This window comes from Balaenoptera musculus, chromosome 4 (genome assembly GCF_009873245.2).
Source record: "Balaenoptera musculus isolate JJ_BM4_2016_0621 chromosome 4, mBalMus1.pri.v3, whole genome shotgun sequence".
NCBI classification, from domain to species: Eukaryota; Metazoa; Chordata; class Mammalia; order Artiodactyla; family Balaenopteridae; genus Balaenoptera; species Balaenoptera musculus.
Genome location: NC_045788.1, coordinates 34481879 through 34509530, shown reverse-complemented (window position 1 = coordinate 34509530; position 27652 = coordinate 34481879). Strand labels below are relative to the sequence as shown.

Genomic DNA, 27652 nt, shown 5'->3' with positions numbered 1-27652 from the left:
CACATACCTTGAATGTGATTGGCTTAGAATCCTCAGTGTGTTGAATGGGCATTTTGCTTTCATTAAGGTATTTACCCTTATCCCCAAGTTATAGCCGGAAAGCTCATTCTGCTCTAAGGTCTAGAAAAAGAGTAAAAAGACAGCACAAAGTCATGCAGCTAGTGAGTAAAGTAACCAGGACAAAAACTACTTAACCTTGTTCTTGTGCTAATACCAAGCACGGCCATTGTGTTTATAACATTATAGTTTTGAATAAAATTAGAATAATTTTAAACTAAATACTTAAGATATCACTCTTCAAAGCTGCTCAGGAAACTGGCCTGATTTCAGACATGAAAATGTTTGTACTTTATTAATATTGCATCATACAAATGAGCATTTATTATGCATAGCACTTCATAGCTTTGCTCTTTCGAAAAATTTTTAAACCCCCCTTAAAGTTATTTACTTAAGGCAGATGGTATTTTCTGCCCTTTCTTTTTAGTAAAAGATTGTTTGATCTAAAATAATGAGAAGTGTTCCTTTGAGAACTGAAGTCTCATTTTTTCCCCCAGATAGAAGCATATATCTGAGGCATATTTCAAGACTTTGAATTGCTTCGTCAAATAGCTTGTGCAAGATGGGTATTGTTGCTTGGCTGGTTTATTAGTAGATATGTTGATTAATTGGAATTTAAATTGAATACATTAACAAGGCTAGGTAAGATTAATGAAAAGGAATATGACTGGTGAACAAAGAGAAATAAATAGGAAATGAGCAAATATGGAATCTTGAGTTTTGCAACTTTCACTTTTAGAAACCAAAATCTTTTTAAGAGTTTAATTTGAATTCATAATGTGGAATAATGCTTGAGGTGGCACCTAACAGTAGAAGCACTAAATTAACTTATTAAATGAATATTTGTTGAATGAATAAATTGTATCATTATTTCCTTGTTAAACTGTTTTAAATCATATTCTAATTAGTTTTAATTCAGGATCCAAGATGAATAATAGAATACGATACCATCTATTCAGAATATTTAATTTTCAGTTGAAAAACTGACCTGGAGCAGTAACATAACGTCTCCTACATTTATTCCAAAGTAAGTTAGACCAGAATCCAGGTTATAAACATGTATTTACAATTGATTAATACATGTTTATAACCTAGGTTGATTTTATGTGTCAACTTGCCTGTATGCACAGTGCCCAGATATTTGGTCAAAAACTATTCTGGATGTTTCTGTGAGGGTGTTTTGGGATGAGATTTACATTTAAATTAGGAACTTTGAGTACAGCAGATTGCTCTCCATAATGTGGGGCAGGGGGGCTCACCTAATCAGCTGAAGACCCGAATAGAACAAAAGTTTGATATCGCCAAGAAAGAGAAATTTCTCTATAAGACTGCCTTCCCTAGAGTCTGTCATACAGAGTGAAGTAAGTCAGAAAGAGAAAAACAAATACTGTATGCTAACACATATATATGGAATCTAAAAAAACGGTACTGATGAACCTAGGGGCAGGACAGGAACAAAGATGCAGACGTAGAGAATGGACTTGAGGACCCTGGTTGGGGGGGCGAGGAAGGGTAAGCTGGGATGAAGTGAGAGAGTGGCATGGACATATATACACTACCAAATGTAAAACAGATAGCGAGTGGGAAGCAGCTGCATAGTACAGGGAGGTCAGCTCGGTGCTTTGTGACCACCTAGAGGTGTGGGATAGGGAGGGTGGGAGGGAGATGCAAGAGGGAGGGGTTATGGGAATATATGCATACGTATAGCTGATTCACTTTGTTATACAGCAGAAACTAACACAACATTGTAAAGCAATTATACTCCAATAAAGATTAAAAAAGAAAAGACTGCCTTCAGAATTTATCTGCAACATAGGATCTTTATGGTTCTATGGCAGACTGCCTTTGGATTCAAATTGCCACTCTTTCCTGAGTCTCTAGCCTGCTAGCCACTTCCCCGGGCAGATTTTGGACTCTCTAAGCCTCTGTAATCATGTGAGACAATTCCATAAGATAAATCTTTCTATATATACACATCTTATTGGGTCTATTTCTCTGGAGATCCCTGACTAATACACTAACACTTTATTTAATAAGTTCAGAAGCCATTGTTTGTATAGATTTCATTCAAGTTATCCAGATAGTAACCAAAAGAAGGACAATAGCAATGGAATAAGAACAATAGCTTCCTGACACAGTGGTCAGGAAATCTGGATTCTATCTTTTTCTAGCTGAGTGAACTTAGATAAATCTTTTAACTTTTCTTCCCTTCCCTGTTACTCTATATGCACAATTCAAAATGTTTTCACACATATTATCTTATTATTATTAAAGTAGCCCAGGTAGATAGACTGAGAAGCTTATTTTTAGGTTAAAAATGGGAAATTAGGTCCTAAAGACCTGAAAATAATTTGTCCAAAGTTAGAGGCCTCAGAATAGAACCAAGGTTTTCTGAACTGTAGATACAAGCAAATGAGGTATGACAGTATATACTGGAAAGCAACCAAGAACAAGCATCAGAAGTCTAGTTCTAATGTTGGATAATAGTCCCATTTTTGCCATTAGATTATGAACTTCTTAGAAGTCTTTTTTTTTAATTGTGTAGTCCAAAGGCCTCATATACTTCCTGGAACACACTAGATATACAATAAATGTGTGAGGACTAAATGAATGAATGAACAAAGAAAGAAAGAAAATACTCCCCATGTAACCATGGGAAATTTACTTAAATGTTCTAAGATTCAATTTCTCCAAAGAAGATTAAATGATTTCAAAGCTCAGTAAGTCTATGATTGGACTATCACCAGCATCATTTCTTCCTCTAAAGTTCGGTGGCTCATCTTGTATATTACTATGATGGTAAAACTACTTTATAAATTCAAATATAAAGCAGCCTTGTTTTGAACAAGTTTGACTATGTCTTCTAAATTTAGGAACCATATCTGTCATTAACAGTAAATGCTTAATGACCCATTTGTAGGTTCCTAACTATGCTTGAAATTAAACAGTACTGAATATATTCATGTGTGAGTTGAGGGCATCTTTTTCTTTAGCTATACATTATCATGATACTTTAAGACAGTTTATTGAAGATTATGAGGATGAGTTTTAAATAAATGAAGTATAAAAACTATATTTAGTTTTAATATTAGGAAACTCCAGTTTCAATTTCTGCTCAACCAAAATCAAGAAAATCAGATTGAGTGAGAGATTCATATCATACTTTTTAATATCCCTCGTTCTTAGAGTAAGATATTCAATATCCTTTATAGATGACTCTTTCAAAATATTTTTTGACAATAAGATATTAAACCTAACTTGGAACAATGTTCTCTAAGGCCTTCTGAAGCTTTAACATGTCATGAGGCTATGCTTATCTAAGATATGAAGATTTCAGTTGATTAATATTAATAGCAATTCTATTCATCTTGAGTATACATAAGAAAAAAGTTTAAATCAAAATCTTTATAAAAGGTATAGTAATATCTTGCTGATCTTGAAGTCATGTAACAGAAACTTCAAGTGTTCAGAACCAGCAAATACCTTTAAAAAGCCCCTTAGCAGGTAAAATATTTCTAACAAATATTATGAGTATGTTCTTTCAGGTACTTACTTAAAGACTATTTATTTCTACTTTACATGTAATTGAATAAGTTTGGCTATATGATTTCCCAGTCCTGAAATAAATTAGAAGCCAAAAAACAATTAGGAAGAAAAGGAGGACTTCCAAAGGTAGATGTGTATACTAGTGGTGAAATGAGATATTTTGACAATGAAAGAAGAAACTAAACAAAATTCATTCAGTTGTCTTCAGAGTCACTCTACCACAGCAATTACCTGATGTTCATAACTATGATGTATAGACATAAGTATGACTATACTATAATATATATATTTCCTTTTATAAATGTTTCCATCAAATATGGCTGAAATAAAAGCAGTTTTTTCTTGAAAAGCTTAACTTTCAGTTACTTTAGAAATTTACTTTTGTAGAACCTAATTCTCCAAAGAAACACCAAGAAAAAGATATTGTTATATGTAACCAAAGCCTTTGAAAATCACCCCTTGAGAGTTTTAAAAACCAAGGACTGGCATATGATTCAGTAGAATGTTGAGTTGGGTATTGTTCCAGCATGTGTTGAATTACTAAGTGAAGGTTATAGATTTTATATAATCACAAGACCCTCCATTGCTAGGAAAAGATTAACTTTTATCATCAGAAGTTATTTCTAAGCTTTTTTCCCTACTAGGAATTTACTAAACTATTGTTAAATATACAAATATGCAACCCTACTAAAATTTCCTGTGGATATAACACTGAGCCACTGAAGGTTAGCGATGAAAGATTTTGGTTAGTGCAGATTCCTACTGCTTAAAATAATTCAGAAGTATATCCTAATAACAGTAGGAGCTATAAAATTCAAAACAATTTCCAATGCCCTCCTCCAAACCAAGTCTCCTTCTCTACTGCAGCTTCTGCCAAGCATCCTGAGTGATTTGACAATCCCACAGATTAGCCATCCCTAACCTCTCAGTTCCTACACTTCTTCATCCCTTGGATCTTCTTTTCTACCTTAGCTATCCACTTCCCACTTCTGTAGTCACAGCCTTGAACTGTTGATATTCATTATCACATATTCAAATGTTCCCTTTTTTCTAATCACAACTTTCTTTTTTTCCAACTTATTTTATTTTATTATTTTTAATTGAAGTATTGTTGCTGTACAATATTATATGTTACAGGTGTACAATATAGTGATTCACAATTTTTAAAGTATATACTCCATTTATAGTTATTATAAAATATTGGCTGTATTCCCCTTATTGTAGAAAATATCCTTGTAGCTTTTTTATACGTAATAGTTTGTACTTCTTAATCTTCTACCTCTGTATTGTCCCTCTCCCTTCCCTCTCCCCACTGGTAGCCACTAGTTTGTTCTCTCTGTCTATGAGTTCACTTATTTTTTGTTATATTCACTAGTTTACTGTATTTAAGTATACCCAAAGCTACATTATTTTTAATGCCAATGCATTATCTGACCCATTAACATCTCTGATTTCTCAATATCCATCAGGCACTTCTTGCTACTTTCCAACTCATTCATCTGCCTTCCATATTCTTGTACCCCGAAGCTCAGCTCTGCAGGAGAAAATTCCCTAACTGGACAGATTAATATCACTATTAATTTATAATCTCCAGCTTTAACTGGGCCTTCAAATAGTCCTAATATTAAGTTTTCTTAATAAGCTTACTTTCTCAGAGTATCAGTTACCTGTTACTACCTAAAAAGAAATACAAAATCTGCAAATCCGTTGGGGGCTGTCTAATATAGGCCAGACCCATCTGGGACAGCTCAGCTGTGGCAGCTCTGCTCCACATATGTCTCATCTTCCTCCTAGAATAAGGAAGCAATCCTAGACATGTTCTTAAGGCATTAGCTGCAAAACAAGCAATCAAGCATCAATGTGCAAGGCCTTTTAGGATCTAAGCTAAGAACTGGCATAAAGTCACATCCACCTCATTCTTTTGGCCAAAGCAAGTCTCACAGTCACACCCGAAGTCAGAAAGTAGATATATTATCTGCCTCTTCTGTGGAAATAACTGCAAAGCTATGTGACAAAGAGTGTAAATATATGAAGCAGTGAAGAAGTGGTGACATTAATACAATCTAATATACCCACTCTCTGTAATTACTATTTCATGACTTCTTCAAGCTCCTAAAAACCACCATTCCATGCCAGCTCCATCTTCCAGCAGACAACATGTTATCTAACTTCACTGAGAAAACAAAAGCTATTTAATAGCAAAATCTCTCTTGATTTCTCTAATAAATATGCAGAACCTCCTGCATCTCCATCTATTCTTTTACTCTCTTGCTATAATTGAGGAATCATCTTTTTCATTCCCATGCGCTTTGGATCTACTCATCTTATCAGCTCATGGACCTTGCTCAATTATTTTCTCTGTCTCATCTAACATTTTCTTCTTCCTTTTAGCATTCAACCACCCACACTATCTTTGTATTCTCCTCCATAGCTAATCACCTTGAAAGAAATGTCCAAATACATTGACTCTACATCTTCATCTCTTCATTATTTATATGAGGATGGCTTTGGTTTAAACAATAATAAAAAGTATGATCTCATGCATGCATAGGCCACAATTCAGTATCTCTAAAATCCATTGAGCTCTTCTTTCCTCCGTGTTTTCGCTTTGACCTTGACAGACTTCCTTCTTTGTCGTAAGACAGCTTCTGGCATCATCTAGGAAAACATGCTTCCTTATTCATATCCATCAAGAAAAATGGTGGGCCTCTCTTTCAACCAAATGATAAAAGTTCTCTTCAGTTTGATTGGACAAATAAGATCCTGTGTCCAATCTTGGACCGTTAACAGTCACCAGAGGAATGTTATATAATGATTAGCTTAAATCTGAATTCTAAACCAGTAGAGATGGGGAACGCAGTATTAGCACAATTTGTTTTGAATAACTTTACCTGGGGCTGAAAATGGAGTAAGCATCTCTTGAGTTACATGGGCTGTTGCAGGTAGTGAAAGAACATGGTAGACTAGAACAAAATCAAGGAAAAAAAGGTGAGGATGCTGGTTGGGCAACGGATGGTGTTCATAGCACATTCACTTCTGGTTTCTGCCCACACTGTTCTACGCATTCTTCTTTCTAAGGTCCAAGTTACTAAATCCAAACACCAGAATTTAGTCCTTATCTTTCTATAATTCTCAGCAGCATTCAACAGAGTTAACAATATTACCATTATCATGAGTCTATGATTTCAGTTTATGCAAAACTCTATTAGCTTTTCTTCCATCCTCTGGACACTTCTTTTCAATTTCTTTAGCTAGCTCTCCTTGACAGCAAAGGTTTGGAATTCTCCAGGACTTGGACCTAAGACTAGACTCTCCATGTTCTCATTCTATAGCCTTTCCCTAGATTTTGATCTTCCAAATATACATCTCTGACATATAGTTTTCTTCTTAAGTCTGGAACAATTTAACCAACTGCCTGTGTGCCATCTCTATTCTTTGTTTCCAAGCCATTTCAAACTTAACAGGTCTACACCTGAGCTTTTGATTTCCCTCCCACACACAAAGGGCCTCCCCCCAATATTCCCCTTCTAATAAATTAACAATTCTGTTCACACAAATGCTCATGCTGGGAACCTAGGAATTATTCTTGACTTCGCTCTCTCTCCCTCATCTCCCACATCTAAATTACCTCTTACATATTTTTTCCCTCAAATATGTTCACTTCTCTATATCTCCACTATCATCATCTCAATCCAAGACTAAATTACCTTCTGCCTAGACTACTGTGATGGATCCTGATGATATTCTCTAGTTTGTTCTTGCCTTGATTTGGTGTTTTTGTTCATCATATAGAAATCATAGTAATTACTGAAATAAAAATCTGATTATACAGTTCCACTATATAACCCTAGTTCCTACTGTACTAGGATAATATCCAAAATCTTTAGAAACTCTACAAGGTGATCCAGCCTTCCTCATCAACTTTGTGCTACATAGGTTACAAATGAGCTACACTTAAATTTCTTGACTGAGCACTTTCTCACTGCATGAGCTCTCTTCTTCCACATTTCATTGACTAATTCCTACTCATCCTTCAAGTCTTGACTTAAACTGCTACATATTTAATTTAAGAAGATTTCTATGACCCACCAATGCAATTAGACACTTAACAACTTGTTAAGGTTTGAACACTAATGTTATCAAGTAAAGACATGTTACCTTTTGGAAGTTGTTAAATTTTTTATGTCTTAGTTTCCTCACTGGTAAAATGGGAATCATGATTAACAATACCAAGGTCATAGGTGTATAGTTTCCTATGGCTGTTGTAACAAATTACTCACAAACTTGGTGACTTAATGTGACAGAAACTTAGTCTCTCACAGTTGTGGAGGCCAGTAGTCAAAAATCAGTTTCACTGTTGCAAAACTGAGATGTTGGCAGGGCCATTCTCCCTCTGGAAGCACTAGGGGAGGATCCATTCCTTTTCTCTTCCACCTTCTGGTAGCTGCCAGCATTCTGTGACTTGTGGCCACATCACTCCAACCTCTGCTTCCATGGTCACATTGCCTCCTCCTTTTCTGTAATCTCAGATTTGATACATAATCTCCCTCTGACTCTCTCTTATAAGGATACCTGTGATTGGAACTAGGGCTCACTGGGATAATCCAGAATAATATTCCCATGTCAAGATCCTTAAGTTAATCACATTTTCAAACACCCTTTTCCCTTATAAGGTAACATTTGCAGGGTTCAGGGATTAGAACCTGATATCTGTGGTGGCCATCATTCAGCGAACAACAATAGGGTAGGTGAAAATTAAATGCACAAATGTCGTCAGCATGTAGTAAAAAGTCATGCATTCAACATTTTTAAAAAGTTGAGTATCTACCATGCACAAAAATGTACAGATACATCAGTGAAAAAAATGGACAAACTCCTTCTCTTCAGGGAGGTCTCATTTTAGTGGGGGAGACAAACAACCAAAAATAAACAGATTTTTTTAAAAAAAAATAGAGTTACCATATGATCCTGCAGTCCCACTCCTGGGCACATATCCAGAGAAAATTATGATTCAAAAAGATACATGTACCCCAGTGTTCACTGCAGCACTATTTAATAGCCAAGACATGGAAGCAACCTAACTGTCTATTGACAGATGAATGGATAAAAAAGATGTGGTATGTGTATACAATGGAATATTACTCAGCCGTAAAAAAGAATGAGATATGCCATTTGCAGCAACATGGATGGACCTAGAGATGATCATACTAAATGAAGTAAGCCAGACAAAGAAAGACAAATATTATATGATATCACTTATATGTGGAATCTAAAAAAAAAAAAAAAAGATACAAATGAACTTATTTATGAAACAGAAATAGATCCACAGACATGGAAAACAAACTTATGGTTACCAAAGGGGAAGCGGGGGATAAATTAGGAGGATGGGATTAACATATACATGCTACCGTATATAAAATAGATAACTAACAAGGACCTACTGTATAGCACAGGGAACTATACTCAATATTCTGAAATAACCTACAAGGGAAAAGAATCTGCAGAAGAATATATACATATATATATATAAAAAACTGAAAAAGAATATATATATACCTGAATAATAAATATATATATAAATATATATATATACCTGAATCACCATGCTATATACCTGAAACTAACACAACATTGTAAATCAACTATACTTCAATTTAAAAATAAATAAAGATAGATAGATAGAAAGATCGATCGATCTATCAAATAATGGGGGATAAAAAGCAGAGTAAGGGGCCTAAGATATGCTGTAGGTAAGACAGGCAAGGAAGGCCACACCTGTTAGATGACATTTAAGCAGAGACCTGCTTGTGTAAAAAAATCCATCAGTCAGCTATTATATTATTAGCATTTATCACAGTTTATAATTCTATATTTATCCATGTCATTATTTAACATCTGATTCTCTAACCTGAAGTTCCATAAAGGCAGAATTGGGTCTATTTAAGAAACTGCTGCATTGGTGGTATCTGGCAGAGTTCTTACACATAAAATTAACCAGATTAGCAAATATTTTCATTTAATAATACAAGATGACATTACTATAATTTTTTTTTAATCTCAGACTTCCACTTTTGCCTCTGATGGAATAGGTTGAAGCAGACTAATATTTGTACTATATAGCTAGATGTAAAACAAACAATAAAAAATCCACATCTGTTTGAAAAGGGAAAGCTGAGAAGAGAACCAGTATGTGGGAGGCCAAGATCAGAGAGAGAAGGGAATCTCCAGAGAGGTGAACTGACATTTTGTGAGCCACCTTTTCTCTTAAGGCATTTGCCAATTCTAGGCATAGAACACGGGACTGAGAAACCAAGCAGAGGAACTGCAGCTAAGAGTCAGAGCTTTCGGTAGATATTTGGACAATCTCACAGAACTAAAGAGATATTACAGGGGCTTTCCTCCTGATACCAACCAATTCTCTGATTGTCCAACATCAAGTGGTGTCCAATAATTCAATTCAGTTCTGACACTAACTACCTGCAGTTAGATCAGACCCCACAAGTTAATGGCTCTGTCCCAAAGACTGCCCCCACTTCAGATGCCAGCCACAAATGAGGTGCCCAGCTACCTGTATTGTATTTCTGCCCAGCTGACTACAGAGGTTCTCACGACTCCACCTCGGGTTCAATAATTCACTATAATGACTCACAGAACTCAGGAAAACACTTACTTTACCTTTACTGGTTTATTATAAGGCACACAACTCAGAAGCAGCCACATGGAAGAGATGCATGGGGCAGGGTATGGAGGGAGGGCACAGGGCTTCCCCATCCTTTTTAGGTGCATCACCCTCCCAGCACCTCAAAGTATTCACCAACCCAGAAACTTTTAGGGGTTTTTATGGAGGCTTTGTCATGTAGGCATGATCATCGATTACTAACACTCTTCAGTCCCTCTCCCCTCTCCGGAGAGTGGGGAGGAGGATGAGACTGAAAGTTCCAGGCTTCTAATTAAGTCTTGGTTTCTCTGGCAACCAGTGCCCATCTGGAAATTATCTAGGTGCTCACCAATAGTCATCTCAACAGCACAGAAAGTACTCCTTCTACTCCTGTTCACTTAGAAATTCCAAGGTTTTAGGAGGTCTGTAACAGGAACCAGGGACAAAGACCAAGTATCTTTCTACGATACCACAGATATAAAAACTGAATTCGGGGCTCAACTTCCACTTCCAGGAAGATGAAGTACATGTAATTTACCCATCCCTTTCACTCAACACAACTAAAAACTCTGGAGATTATATGTAAAACAAACTTTAAAAGACTCATGTGACCCACATGACTCAGCCGTTCCATTCCTCACTATTTATCCAGGGGAAATAAAAGCATGTGCTCCTACAGACTTGTACACAAATGTTCACAGCAGCTTTATTTGTAATAGCCGAAGCCAAAAGTAATCCAAATGTCCATTAACGTGTTAATGGATAAATACCTATACAATGAAATACTACTCAGCAGTAAAAGAGAATACAACAATATAGATGAATCTCAAAATAATTTTGCTGAGTGAAAGAGGCTAGAAAAGAAAATACTACACATTGTATGATTCCATTCATATAAAATTTTAGGAAATGTAAACATAATGACAGAAAACAACAACAAAGTGGTTGTCTGGCTATTAAGCGTCAAGAAAGGTTGGGAGAGAGCAATTATAAAGTAACAGGAGGAAACTTGGACAGTTTTACAGGTATACATGTATGTCAAAATTAATCAAGTTATATACTTAGCATATGTGCAGTTTATCATAAATCAATTAGATTTCAAGAAAGCTTTTAAAATTAATTCTATATTTTTCTATGTATACATGCAAATTATAGTAAAGCATCTACAAGCTTTCATATTAGAACGAAAAGCACGGTCACTTCTTGGAAAGAGAATGGAATTGGGGTTAGTAATCAAAGTGGAGTTTTTCATTATCTGTAGTTTAATCAATACAAGGAGAGCACACTTATTCTCACAAGTGAAATTTAAGGTAAAATAATTACAAAACAACGTGATGAATTCTATCATCCTCTCAGCATGAACCCAAATTAGGAAGTGACTAACTCCATAGTACAGGCAGAAATGGAAAAAGAGAATGACTTTCAGGAAAAAAAACTTCACAGAAGAAATAATACTTGGTATGAATTTTAAAGAATATGTAGGATTCTTTGACGAGAGGAAATATGGAGATAATAAGCAGTATCTGAGAAGGATGACCGAGGGATCAGTGCAGTGTAGTGCCGGGGTAGGGCGGATACAGGGAGAATAGAGTGTGAGGTGAAAAGAGTTGAGGGCTCCGCCAGCAAGGAGCTTGCAAAGGATGGGTAGAACACATAAGGAAAGAAGAGTCAGTGCTGTGGGAAAAATATGAGGAAGCTTAGAAAGCAACAGAGAGCCACTGAAAAATTTTAGCAGAAACTTAATATGATAAAATTTGTGTTTTTTTTAAAATCACCTTGGTGGCACTGTAAAAGGACACCTTAATAATTTGTGTGGGAGAAGAAGAGTTCCTTTAGCTCAGGCATTAGAATACAGAGAGAGTTGGATTTAAAGGATCATTATAGTGTTAGAACACCTCACTGAGTGACTAAAAATACAGCAGTTTGGGGATTAGCTGACTGGGGAAATTATTACACAAATAACAGAGAAGGAAGGAGTCTCTTTGTTGTGTTATTTTTTTGTTTTAATTCACTTCGTTTGTTTGGGATTTAGTTTTGCAGAGGTGGCAGTTGTTCATTCCAAGCATAAAGATTTTTGAGATTTTTGCAATGTCTGTGGATGAATATAAAAGCCCAGCACTTAGGAAAGAGGCTGGGTCATCAGCCAACAACATGTAAGTATTAGCTGAAGCCCAAAGACAGAGACTAGAAGTTAGCTAAGGGTAGAACCCCATAGAACAAAACTACTTAAAGTATAGGCAGAGAAAAAGAAAGATGTTGATTGAGAAGTGAGGTTGTGGCAGCTAGGGATAGAGAGCACATAAAAAGCAATGGAGAGGTGGAGAGGTCAAGAGTTTTAGCAAGAGAAAGGGGACCAGGAGGGTGAAGAGTGAAAGGGATCGTTGGAACTGTCCACTGGAAATCACTGATGGTGACCTTCGAGAGGGTCTTTTTGGTAGAGTGTGAGAGTGGAAGCCAGACTAGAGTTCATGTTGAGGAAGTTGACACGTTGACTCTAGATTAGGCATTCAAATGGTCTGGAGGAGAAGAGAATGAAAGAATTAGGGTGGCAGCTTGAGAGGAAGGCTGGCCAAGGAAAGGAGAAGCAGCACATAGAAGCAGGAGTGGAGACAAGAGAATGGGGGATTGACTTGAGCAAAGTCCTAGAAGACAAAAGAGGATGCAGTCAAGGGTACTGGCTCCGGCAATTGAGAAGGAAGTAGCAAAGCAGGAGGCCACAGGTACTGAGGAAAAATTAAGCTATTTCATACCAGGTGACTGCCTCTTTTTTGGTTTTTGTTTTGTTTTTGGTAGGAAGTCAAATCATCTGCTAAGAGTGAAGACATTAAGGGTGAAATGATTTGATAAAGAAGATTTATAAAGGTTTTAGAACAGACCTCCGTGATATTGTGTGAGAAGGAGTTAAATAAGAATATATTAACAGCCCAGCATGGCCTAGCTGGGCTTCGAGATGTGTTTACAATGGCACCTGTTGGGCCCTTTGGTGACTCTAACCCCACAAGGCTTTATCACTAAGCAGCGGTTTTCTGGTTTCATGATGAAATCACCTGGGGCACTTTAGAAAGCACTTTCGCCTGAGTGCACATCCCGGAATACCCTGATTTAATCGGTCGGAGGTACTAAGAATTTTAAAAGCTCATTAGGTCATTCTAATGTGCAGCCAAGCTTGAGAAACAGTACTCAACCCTCACTTCTTTCATTAGTTAAACCCAAGACTGAGTTCAAAACATTGAATATAGTTGGATTTAAATTAAAAAGTGAAACCTGGGCCTCCAAGATAATAATAAATAAATGTTCATCAAGAAACTTCAGGAATTATAATGATCTCAATGCTGCACACATTCACACTTCAAAAGTTTATATTTTCATCACCTAGGCTTGCAGTTTTTGTATCCCCACATCAGCAAAACAGTCATAAAATCTAAGGAAATTTTTAAAACTTATCAACTATCTGCCAAATAGTGAAACAGGATGAATGATGTCAGGTTTATGTTGTCCATCATGATTGATGCAGACTCAGCATATTTAGTCAGCAAAACTATCATCTTGATTGTTCTGGGCTTTTTTTTTTTTCTTGCTTATTTCTCATACTGTTTTCTAATCTAAAACAAATGCCATAAAAAGTAATATAATGAGTAAGACAAGAGGAAATTTCAGTCTGGGTTTTACAGTCCTGTCATTTAGAGTCTGGACCTCAGTTGTGCAAATTCACCTATGATTTTATAAACCTGGCAAACTGAGTTATTCTTACCAACTTCAGGAAAAAAGAAAATTATTCACTCAAATATGTTTTCTGATTTTGAACACTAATTCTAATTGGGATTACCCAGTTTGAAACAAGCCACAGGTGACATAAACAGCAAATTAAAAGTAAAGGGGATTGCTAAAAGGAGTCACAACGCCAGAGGCAAGAAACCAGAGCTAACACAGAGACACAAACAGCTAACTCCCATTCAAAAAAAAAGCAGACATAACAAAAAACAAGTCATTTCAATTAAAGGCAAATGGCCTTCATACCTCAAGATTCTCTAAGGCCTAATACAGACCCTGAAACAAGGACAAATTTATTTACGTTTAATATGTTTGGTTTACACACTTTGTGTTTGTATGCATATACACATATGTATGTGTTATGTATATAAATATTGGGGGGCATACTTTTTTTTAATTTAGAGAATTAATATATTGGGTTATACCATCTTTGAAAATCATAGGTAAATAAGGGACTAGTTTATTTTAATCATGTTATAGCAGTATAAAGTCCTTGCCTCTGGTTAAAGCAGATGTGATGTCAATCTGTTAGAGCATCCTTTCTTCTGTAGCATGTCAGATAAACTCTCTCTGGTCTCAATTTTTTGGATCCATTAATCAATCAAATCATCATCCCTTTTCAATCTAAGATAGTTTTATTACCGGTTATTGTGAGTTTACACTAATCTTAGTTCATTTCTCAGAGATGAAAAGTAATCCTCTTTCAATCTAGTATCATTTACATCTTTCCTGTGAGTTCATTCCAAATCAAATTGAAGGATGAGTTACTCCTAGGACACTTCCCTGTAGATAGTTGTCATCATGGTATACATCATCAATTGACTTTCCTCACTTTTCCATAGATTTACAGATGCAACTTTTGAAGGGAACCTGGAAATTTTTACCCACTGAATTTACCAGCATTCGTATAGTAATACCATCAGCAGGCATATGATATCTAGGACCTTTAAGAAAACACATGATCAAACCAAAGTGAATAGAGTAATATGTGTCCATGGAAGGTATTTATTAAGTATTTATTAAGATATTTAACCAACATTCAAAAATGCACATACTCCAGCAAGTTAAATATAAATGTATTTGTAAACTTCGGAGGATCACAAGAAATAATTCATGTCCAAAATTGAGACCTTAGTAGCATTCAGAAAGTTTTTTCAATATCTGAGAATCTTAAATTATTATACAAATGAGAAGATAAGGCCCAAATGTAAAATGGTAAAGCATACTAAAGCATTTATTTATGAAATAAAAAGCATCAATGTTCATTTCCAGAAAAATTATAGAAAAGGTAAATGCACTGAATAAAATATAATAAACATCCTTTTAAATGCGTAGGTGAGCTTGCAAAAAGAAAAAAGTCCAAGGGTCAAAGGAAAACAACTGAAGAATGAGCCATCTCAGGCCTGGGTTCAAATTTACAGCACTCATCTGGTCAGTGAAGTTTAACTAGCAGAGGGTTTAATACAAAATACATTCTAGGACCAATGATACTCCTAGAACTCTAGGCAGAACAAATGCAAACCCTTTCAGGAGAGATCGTCCCTTAATCCAGGTGAAAAGGCTCACTAACTCTAAATTTCAGCTGAGAATGAGCTGATTCTCATTCTCCAACAAAAAAGTCTGATGAAAGTACTACCTCTGAAACAAGGTGCTACACTGAGTAGCTGTGCTTTCACTTATTTTCTTATGGTCACCCCAAGTGATCAAGTTGGTTTTGCAGATGTTACTTTCATTTCTAAATTTCATTCACTGTTCATTTTTCTCACTGTTCAGACATAATCTTTCTATATGACCTTTTTTCTGTATTATATCCTCAAGTCCTTACATGGTTGTGGAGTAGAAGGCAGGAAGCATGGAAGAACAAAGAAATATGGTCTTTCTTTTAACATCCAGGCTTATTCAATAATCTATCAACTAGGAGTGAATTTCAACTAATAGGGTTAAAGTTAAGCAGTTACATATTTCCAGAGGAAAAAGTCAGTAAATAGCTTATGGCAATTATTATTTTAAATAACTTTTTTTTGTGATTATGTCACAGAATTATTATGGATTCAGTGTAACCTCCTCACTTTCTTCATGCATATATAAGTAAAATGATAATGAATTAGATGTTTCAGGATCCTGAAGGAATGCAAAAATATGAAAAATTTTCTCAATTATCAGAGGGGTAAATCGCTTTCACCTAGTTGAAGTTTAAAGTACATTTTATGTATTCCATTTCCTCAAATGTCAGAAATCCCCACATGGAATTCTATTTACTAAAACATATTATTTCCCGACTTTGGCAAATTGGCATTCTTGTACAAAGATAATTTTAGTGACTGAAATTCTTCTTAAGGAAGGTGTAGGCAAAACCTCTGGGAGGTCAGCTACTCTCATGAATAACAAGGACAGCCGCCTAAGAGCAGCAGTCCTAGATACTGCCTGAAGCAAGAAAGATATGTGTCTGTCAGAACGTGAGGACTCTGTGGTGGAGTCCCCTCTTTGCCCTATGGGTGAGTGTTCTCACTTTGTGATTCCAAAGGTCACCTCCAGAAGACATTCCAGATTACTCCAAAGGGTAACCTCAGGCAAAGTTCTCTTTTAGCAACTTCCCTCAGAGAATGAATCTGTTTACAGAGCAGCCAGCCACCTTAGTATATTTCAGAGTATGTGGGATAGAAATCTGAAATTTTAAATCAATCCTGTGAACAGAGCTTTTATTTCAGCTTTTACTTTGTAGGATACACAAAAAAATTATGAAGACTTCATACATTAATATACTTCAAACTACATGGGAGGAAAATATCAGATATAGTTATTGAGTAAAAGGACAAATGTTTGGATTTCCTGGCATAAATGTCAAAGTTTACTTATTATTTGTGTATTTATTTAGCGAACATTTACGTCATGTTTTTGCAAGACACAGTGCTGGGCACCGAGGGAATCAAAGGTGAGTAAGACATTGTCAGTGCTCTCAGGGAGGTCATAGATAAAAATGTGAAGAGAACATTGTGAACCTTCGCTTCAGAATATTTGTGATTGAGTTTTCTCTTGGCTTCTCTTCAGTTTCTGCCAGAAGTGGGTTGCCTGAGACTATGTTCTGCATCTTAGCGGTGGCTTGGGGCAAAGTGCTTTTACAAAGTGTTATTAAATGAAAAGCAGTCAGGATAACTTGTGCTCCATATTTTTAAGTCACAGGAAAGTGACAAAAGGTAAGAGTCAAAACTTCTGCAATGACTACCTGAATCCAAAATAACTATTTGACTTGGTACCAGAAAAGAAAAATCAGTTTGCTCCCAGGCTGGAAGGCTGGAATGGGGTAGGAGTAATATCAAGCCACTTGATACTCATTATGCGGCTTATATAACCCCATCAATTTTTACTACATCCATGTGTAAGCCATAGTTTTGGTTTTTTTTTTTAATGCCAACATTATATGTTTTATTTTTAATCAAGTAATTTCTTTAAACCTCAAAATAACCATAGTTGGCAGAATAAGACATTAGGCATGAGATGAGAATATAAAATCCACGGTCTGCAGAAAGGCAAACAGTACTTTTAGTCCATCAGGATGACTGTACATGAGTGAAATGCCATTCCGACCATCTACTCCTTTTTTGTCCTTTAAAAACATACAGTTCAAGTGTTTTTTATTTTCACTTGTAAACAACATGAGCCAAAATGGACAAGGAGGTCATCTAAGTACTACACAGGATAATTTTAAAGCACTAGATAAAACACCATATTAAAGACATATAGAAATCAGTGTTCACTTTGGTCTCTATTATGGTTAAAGTTGTTAATACCAAAAAGCAACACACACTAATTAAAGCCAGCTGGTGGTGCATGCCAGTGGTTGGTAGCTGTAATTCAGGAGGTAATCAACACCATCATTTTCAAGCTGGTAACTCTCACACCGTGTGAAGCCACAGATGTATTAAATGTCCTAATAGTTTCTCACAGTACAGCACTTAACCATAACTTTGCAGCTTTGCTCCAAGTGGACAATTTAACAACGATTCAGAGGTCAACCTCTCACTAACTGAACAACTATGACACAGATCACACAACCACCACATCTGAAAGAGGCTGCTGACAGCAATGTAAGACAGAATTCGATGCTTTTAACAAGTTGTTCTTCCCTAAAACAAATAAACCTCATTAAGACAGCTGGAAAATTAAAGTCTGTGCAGCTGCACTTGTACATACTTCCCCAAATTTTATAACCAAAGGGGAAATACACATATATATTTTATGATAAACATTTCTTAGAGAAAACAGTTAAATTAACTTTAAGATTTAATGAGATCTCCCATGTCCTGTATAATTCATCTTACAGTGAATGTTACAAAGTCTATTAACACTTATGGGCTTCTATTCACAAACCAAATAGAACTAGCAGTAACTTGGGGTCACACTGGTGCAAAATAAAACTGGGCCAGAATATGAAAAAATATCAGCAATAAAAACACACTATATTTATTTGTAGATGGACCAGTGCTAATAACATGATGTTTCTTGATCTTTTCCCCTACATTGCATGCCAAACTTCCAAGTTATAAGCAGGTGAAAATCCTTCTAAATCTTTCAATTGTAAAACTACATCCAAAGGCTTCTAGTAAAGACTAGAAATGCAAGTATATCTACTATAATCTGCCATGTAGCAATGAACCGCTCACAGGGCTAAGAGACCGGTAATGCATCTTTCTTAGGAATTACAATTGTGTTGACATGGGGGGGTGAGGTCAAGGGGCAACTAATTCACAGACCCTCTGCCCAACCCATTAGCAACTCCTGTAAACGGACGCTTCACACAGACCCTACCCCTCAGTAGCTAGAAATGGCATTGCACATCTACTTTATGTTCACTCCTTGGCAGCCAGTGCTAGTTAATTATGTGCCTGGGCAATAATGCTGCAATACACTTGGCCTCAGGGCAGCACAGACCCAAATGAAGGAGATTGGCATCTCTGATACTTTTGCCCAGGACAAAAACACTCATAGAACCAACCTCTCTTCCCAACCTCTTCCCGCTACCGACCGACCTCTGGGTAAAGTAGCTATTTCCAAGATTGCTTGTGTGTTCTGTTTTGCTTCAGTGGAAGAGACCCTATAAGTCTTTAAACAAAATACATGATAACTTGAAGGAAATGCTGGGAGACGGCTAACTAGATGAGATGCTTCATTATTCACAAGTGTTTGTCAGAAACATGCAGTTGTGAATTGCTATCTGTACTATAGATAATAAGGTCTGTACCAGAGCATTATCAGCCATTGTAAGGCTGGAGCAGCATAGAGGTGTGCTATGCATCAACTATGAGGTAGCCTTCTGCTGTACACAGAATAACATTTCACCCATGTAAATGGACACTGTGCTTACGTCAGTGATATTCACATGTGCAAGGAGGTGAGGAAGTCTCCTTTAGAGTACTTTTCACATGAAATAAAAATAGAAGAACTGCTATCTGATATTCAGAAATTTTGATCTACGTCAAACTCAGAGGTTAGTTATTACTAACATCAGTACATAATACTTATATAAAGGTCTAAGTTATTTGGTTTGTTTTGAGTAAGCAGGACTGTAGACTATTCTGTAAAGAAACAAAAATACTATATGGTATGTTCCCTGAGCAAAGTTCTTTGTCCTGAGTGTGTTATGTAATAGTGATAACATTCTTATATAAAAAATAAACCCCTGGGGCTTCCCTGGTGGCGCAGTGGTTGAGAATCCGCCTGCCAATGCAGGGGACACGGGTTCGAGCCCTGGTCTGGGAAGATCCCACATGCTGCAGAGCAACTAGGCCCGTGAGCCACAACTACTGAGCCTGCGCATCTGGAGCCTGTGCTCCGCAACAAGAGAGGCCACGATAATGAGAGGCCCGCGCACCGCGATGAAGAGTGGCCCCCGCTTGCCACAACTAGAGAAAGCCCTCGCACAGAAACGAAGACCCAACACAGCCATAAATAAATAAATAAATAAATAAATAATTTAAAAATAAATAAATAAATAAATAAACCCCCAACTTTTAATCATAAGATAGGTTTGGTATGTGCTTAGTTCAGTCTGGTGAGATGCTGAAAAATGATTTCAAGTTGCACCCATAAGGTCCATAGTTATAACATGTTTCTTTCTGTCTGTCTTTTCTTAAACCATGATCTCAGCTCTGAACTTTTTATATGTAAACAGGGAATGTCCAATTCTCAAGTCCATAATTTCCTATTTCTAATAAGGTCAAGGAACTTTGGTTTGAATTTTCAACGTGGCTTACGTTTTGTATTTTTACTGTTAACCTGCTTATTATACCTGCTAAAAATTAAGCAACGCCACTTTGATTTGTCTACATAATTTAAATAAGCTTACGATCCTCACATAAGGCAAGGAAGTACTTCTTTATCACATTCAATACCATCAAAGGTAAGCTTTGCATTACAGCACACTGATATTTCAGTATGTCCCATGGAGATTCCCACAGACACTGTCAACTCAAGCTGAGCTGACAGTGATGTGGCGGCCCAGCCCGAGGCTCGCTCTCCTTCTGTGTGGCTTGCTTGCTGAAATGGCAGCAACCGTACAACAAGCCGCCCTCGGCAGGACAAGTCGGGGAGGGAGCAGAAACTGTTCAGCAGAACGTGTCTCATTTGAATCATGCTATTTCTGTTTTTGATTATCTGAGCTTACACCAACAGGCTCATACAAAACTATATTTATTGCCAATGTTAAGCAACGCCACTAACTGGTACCTTCTTAGAGATGTTTCCGAAAGTGTCCATAACATCTAGAACCAGGATGACACCAGAATGAATGTTTTTCATGACTGAAACCTGAAGGGACCAATACTATGATTGGCCCCCAGCCAGTTTATTAATATAACTGAGGACCAACCTGAGAAGCGCCTCTGTCCCCATCACTGAATGTTCATCCTGAATCTCCCACATAGGTCCCTTCAGTAGCAGTACTGAGGGAATTCCCCTAAGATGAACTGTATTGTATAAAATACTCCTAGCTCTCCGGTAGGAGAGGTTTGGGAACCTCCTGCCCCAGGCTCATCACTCTAGTTGCCCGCCATCAAACACGGTGCTTTTTAATATTATTCAAGGTCATATGTAATTGGGCAATTGTGAGCATCCACTTAATTTCCATTCTCAACCCTGGCATTTTACTCACATCTGTGCTGTTTTGTTTGTTTTAGAAACAAGTTAGGTAACTCTCCAGGGAGAATAAAAACAGCCACCAAAAACATACACCAAACAACTGCAGTTTTCCTCCAAGGTCTTCAGTAGTAAACAAGGAGGTTTCCGCTCGAAGCAATGGTTAGAAGGATTGACTCAGTCAAGGGAAGCTGCTGTTGCCACAGTCCCTCAAAAACCTCACAACAGGTAAGAGATTACAACAAGTATCAAAATACCATTGAAAACAATCAAGTCACTACCTTTATACATTGCCCTCCCCTTCATTTCTCTGAATAGGCATCTAATTTACAATCAAAACATATGAATGAAAAACACTGAAATATCGGCACAGAAATTACACATTCATTGTCTTTTCTGGAGTTATGTATACCAGATTCAAAAAAGCTTATAGGAGTCAGAGGCATATGGAGTTAAGGTACTGCCTTCAAAGGGGGTGGGGTGGGGGACACACTCTACAGATATCAAGAAAAAGAGGCAATCCCAAATTCGGGAGAACTGATGTCTTAAAAACCTTTAGTACCATATGATTGGCAGCTCTGAGATCTGAAGTATCCTTTGGTTCACACAGAAGGTAACAGTCTTTTTTTCCTGATGCAATATAAAGGGCATGGTATTTCAAGAAAAACTCCAAGGGTTATTTTTAAAACCATCTAAAATGCTTCACCTGAATTTTCAATTCTTGGGGATGTCCAATTCTGCGAGGGAGGCTGTGTACTTACATCTCTCTACACACATATATAAAGACAAACCCTCTTTATATACATGTCTACATTCTATAGAAAATCCTCCTACACACACACACAGACTCAGGCTCTCTCCCTCTCACACGTAGACATACAGATACACAGAGCATCGCATCCTCTGAGTCACGTGACACATGACACCCTGCTCAAAGGTAATTTGCTTAGAGTGATTTGTCTGTTTAAAAAAATTCACACTTCCTCAACAGGAGTTAAAAATCCCAGGTCAGCTGTTTGTGCAATACTGTTCCCCTGTACTTGCATGAGGTAGACTTCCCAACCGGGGCGAGAAAACGATACGTTAAGAAAAAGGGTTATGTCTTTTTCCTTTTTTGCACGGAAGGCCCCGTTTTGCTTTGATCTTCTGGTGCTGCAGATGACTTTGTGGAGGAAGCTTCCGGAGGTGACGTGCCAGGCCACTCTGAGACCTCGGACCTCGCCTCCTGAGGAAACGGTGGTAACGGAGAGCCGTGCCCTCCCCCCACCTCCCGAGGGAACGTTGAAGCGCACGGCTGGGGCTCTGCTTCCTGTCTTCCCTGAGAACGGGCGGGCGGCTGCACCCAGTTCTGTGAGGGCAGTTCGCCACCATGCGCGTGATGCTCTGACAGCAATGGCACTTCTCTGGCTGAGGAGGTAGACTACATTCCTTAGCATGACGATCAAGGCCACCACTGTTGTAGCATCGGTCTCCCTTTGGTTTTCTTCTTTGTAGTGTCTTCCCTTTGGGTCTTCTTTCACTTCCTAAACAGGGGCTCCTACCAGGTCCTGTTACCCATATTGATTCAAGGCCTTTGGAAGATTTTTTTAAATGTGAATTCCACTGGTTCTCCTTCTTTTAGGCTTCTAAATCCTTCCATGAATAATTTGCTTTGGTGTACAAATACATCAACTAGAATTTCCACGGGGCTTCCCTCTCGGTTTATCATGGAGATGAATCCAAATCCCATTCACACGTTGAACCACTTACAGTGGCCAGTTCTGGGCAAAATCTGGGATTCCTCCTCTGCCTGCTCTGGCAGCTTCCCGAGCTCTTCTCCACCACCTTTGCTTGCCCCGCCTGGGGCTGATGAAACCTGGTTGAATGACCTCATTGTCTTCTGAAGAACATTTAAGAAATTTCCGCAATGAAGACACTAAATACATTCTGTAAGATATTACTCGAAAACACTCAATATTTATCAACGTGCAGTTTAAAAAAAAAATATTTGTTCTGGAGTACAAATCCTCGTAAGGCGCCCGCATCCAGTGTTCCAGTCAATAGTCAGTTACTGCTCCTGCGAATGTATTGATTCTTCGTTGTTGTTTTCTTTTCAAAAGCAACCTAAGTCCAAGTGAGTTTTTCTCTGTTCTCCTCAAATCCTTAATTCTAATTCATAAGCCATAGTTTCTTATTCTCAGTAGACTGAATCTCTGAAACACTTTTCCTGCATTTCACAGACTTCTCATACCTCAGGCCATAGTTCCAGAACCATGTCCTCATGACTCCTGACCAAACCAAGTCCATAATTGTCTCACCCCTTTCTGAGCTCCTACAGTAGAATCAGACAACCCACTCACAAACTCCGGTATAGTTGCCCTATGTGGTTCTCTAGTCAGTCATGGTAACCTTCATGAGAACAGGAATCTCCTGTCTTTATAACTAGCACCTCGCATGTCCCTGAGCAAAAATGGGTTCTTATTAATGCTAATTAAATTTAATTCTACAACAGAGTTTCTAAATTATAAATATATTTATAACTTATAAAGAGTAAGGAGAAAAACCTTAAATCTTGTCAGAAAAATGGTTCCTCCAAATTATACAATAACCCGAGAGGATATGAGGATATATATATACATATAGCTGATTCACTTTGTTGTACAGCAGAAACTAACATAACATTGTAAAGCAATTATACTTCAATAAAGATAAAAAAAATTATACAATAACCCTAAGAGCAAGGACCTTTGAGTCATGTTTTTTCTCTTAAGCACCCAGCATTGTGTCTGACAGTAGAAATTTAATAAAAGTTTATTTTTTGGCCCATGGATGCACAATAAGAAACAGAATTAAATGCTATTAAATATGAGAAAAAGAGTATGTATCTAAAATCATTCTATTTTTCAAGGCAAATAGTAATCTGTTTGCTCAGCTAAGCAGATATATACCTGAAGAATTATAGGTCAGCATCCACTATACAAGAGCATATAATTAGGACTTCTGTTTATTTAGTGCATTATTATCTTAAACAGCATCACAATTTTTATACATAACAGACAATAACATACAGAATCAATGAGCCACAGTCTCTAGGATCATAATAGAGAAACTGAAATCTGCTCAAGAGACTGCAGTGTTTATGGCATATGGTAGTAAATGAATATGTCAGTATATATTCTCAAAATGCAAAAAGAAAGGGTTGGGTAAGAATGAGCAGGAAAAGGGAATTCTGATTTTGTCAGAAGTCTTTCATATTGATTCGGATTTACCAACAATGTAAGCCAAAGTTATATTTACAGCTACCAGTGATTCACTCTTTATTGATTTAACTTGAATATTCTTTTTTATATTGTGATACTGATATTATAAAAACCACAGACCCGTCATTTTAATTTTGGATTTAAATCTGTCCCAATTTCACAATTACATTTTTACAAAATCCATATTTAAAGTGTTTTCATTAATATTTTATTTCTTGGCTTCTATGACAGAATATATCTGTTCTCTAAAAGCTAGAGTATATGCAGTTTGTGTTTCAACAGAAAAATTAAATGTGATAATTTACGTGACTCGATATGTTACTACTGTGTTTTAGAACATCAGGAAACCTTTATTTCAAACCTTTTATATCCAGCATCTTTTCTCCTTGAGGGAAAATATAATTTTTTATAAGGATGTTGGTATAATATGAAATACTTTGAGGAGCCGTAGCTCATACTCTAATATCTAAATGTTTGCCCTTTAAGAAAGATTTTGCTTTTCCTTAAGATTTGTCTAAAATGATGATTCTTGCTTGGACTAATGTCTCCAGATTGAATCCCTGCCCAACTCCACCATTCAGATAGTTAAGCCTGTAGATTTCCCATCCTTCAATGCAATCAATATTAGCCAGAGGTATTGTTTAAACCTGATTCAGATTATGTCACTCCTCTGCTCAAAACACCAGTAACTTCTCATCTCAATCATAATAAAGGCCAAAGTCTTTAGAATGCCCTACCAAGACCACTGGAGTCTTGTTGCTCACAACCCCTTGCTGACCTCAACTCCTACCTCTCTCCCCCTTACCTACTCTTCTCCAGCACCTTGTTCCTTGAATATGCCTCTTCCACTCTCATCTCAGGACCTTTGCACTCACCACTGCCTCTACCTGCCTGGAATGTTCTTTGCCCAGATATCTGCAGTTTTCCCTCATTTCCTTCAGGCTCTGCTCAAACGATATCTTCCCATGAAGGTCTTCCCTGGCTACCATATAAACTAGCAACACTCTCTGCCAGCCCTATATTCTCCTTCACTGCTTTATTTTTCTCCATAGCACTTATTACTAAATGATCCCATAATATATTTATCTATTATTTATTATCTTCCTCCCCCTTAGAACATAAGCTCTTCCAAAGCAAGGACTTTTTGTCTATTTTGCTCACTACTGTGACTTCAGTACCTATAAGAATACCTGGACACAGTTGGAACTCGATAAATATTTGTTAGATGAATGAATTCATTGTTGTAAATAGAAACACTTATTAATACTTATGAAACTCCAACTACAGATGTAGCATGACATTTCTCTCTGAAATCAGTTCCCTACAAATTATATCTAAATTAAGTATAACCCATTTATCTGTCATTAAAGAATTAAAGCATTTTAAACACAATAAAAGAGTACAAATGGAGGATGACTTGTCATATGTCTAAACATTTAAGAGTTATTAAACAAGCTAAAAATGTTAGTATATAACATACCTTTCTAGCTTAATAATATGCCTTATTAATGACAAACACTTCAGGCCAAATTTTTCAGCTATTATTTGGAAATAATTGTTTGAAAATTCATTTATATATCTTTTTGTTCTTGGTTGTGTGTGTTTGTGTGTGAGAGAGAGAGAGAAAGAAGGGGAGAGAGAGAGAGAGGGAGGGAGACAGAGAGGCAGAGAGAGAGACTGTATGTTGCCAAGAACTGAGTCCCCCTCACAGTGAACGTTTGAGGTACAGACTTTTTAAATATATTCTGATAATCTCATCCATGAAAGCAGTAGACAACTTCGTCCTAACAGAACCAAATTTGAGTACCTTTTCATGTTGGCCCAACAGCCCTAGCTATTATTCACTGTGCAAAGAAACTGAACTGGGAAGTGATACCAAAAGTGCTTTCAGTGTAATCCAGCAGCTTTCCATGCTCTTCTGCCAAAATAAAATATGCAAAATGGTTGAGAGAAACCAATATGTAAGTGAAAAAGAATGGAAGAGGGACTTAATTCACGTGAGAGTTATTAGTCCCTTCGGGAAATAACGAAGTGCAGAAAACGTGCCCTACCCCCAAAGGACCACATAATCCAGATGCAAAAACAAGACATAAAGATATGAATAATTCACTCAACAATATAATTCCAGGACAACTTATAAATAAGGCATAGCAGTGTGATTAGAGCTGTACTTACAAGTCTGGAAATAAATGTGAAAAGTAGAACTTGCCTCAGCTTTAACAAGGAAGACAAAATAATAATAATAGTTATCATTACTTTGTGTCATTTATTTTGTGCTAGGCATTGTTCTAAGTGCTTTTCATATATGAACATATTTAATTCTAGAAACAATAGTGAGAAAGGCACCATTATTATCCTCAATTTATAGGTCAGGAAAATAAGCCACTTAAAGTTCAAGTCACTTGCCCATGGTGGTAGAGTTGGGATTTGAATTCAAGCAGTGTGGCTCTGGAGTTCATGCTGTTAACTACTGCTCGATGTTGCCTTTGCCCTAAACAATATAAACATAATTAAAATAATAGTGCCTTAGTTGTATAAAGTGACTTATGGTGCACAAAATGTCACTCTATATTCATTCCCTTATCGCAGACTTTTACAACTACTCTGTGAATTACACATGACCATGTTATTTCTGTGTTACAGTTAAGAAGTTTTGAATTTTTAGATAAGCAAAGGCAAGAAAAAATATTCCACACGTGAGGCAAAATAAAAGATGTATGGGATTAATAAAGTAATGGGGTCTCTGTCCCTGATCTCCTAAGGGCATTATTTGAACAGAGCACAGGCACAGCTCCCAACCACAATCAGTAATTTTCAGAGCTGGTCCCTTATAAACTCTCAACTAGAAAATGCTGTCTCTCAGGTGTCTCACACAGGTGCACACATTTCTCTTATTTTACAAGGGCACTGCCCTGTGAATAGAACTATTCTTCTTCTTTAACAAAATATTTAAATTCTCAGTCTGAAGGAGGATTCCCCAAAGCAGTGTTTATAGTTTATACTTTCAACAAAACTGTACTCACCTGAAGAAAAGAGAATGTCTGTCCCCAAAATAAATTCTATTGTCTAACCTAGATTAGCTGAGCTGATTGAAGCTTCAATATGGGAATTTTCAAATTGCAGCAGTTATGTGTCATTATTCAATGGCAATAACTAACATTGATGTCATGCTTTCTCTGCGCCAGGCTCTATGCTAAGCATTTTTAATGCATATTCTCCATTCAGTCAGCAGGACAATGTGAGAAAAGAA

General features: G+C 37.0%; 1 pseudogene; it reads right to left on the bottom strand.

Annotated features, from left to right (window-relative positions):
* Positions 1 to 22259: 22259 nt before the first annotated feature.
* On the bottom strand, positions 22260 to 23036 carry LOC118894806 (annotated as a pseudogene).
* Between the last annotated feature and the right edge of the window lie 4616 nt (positions 23037 to 27652).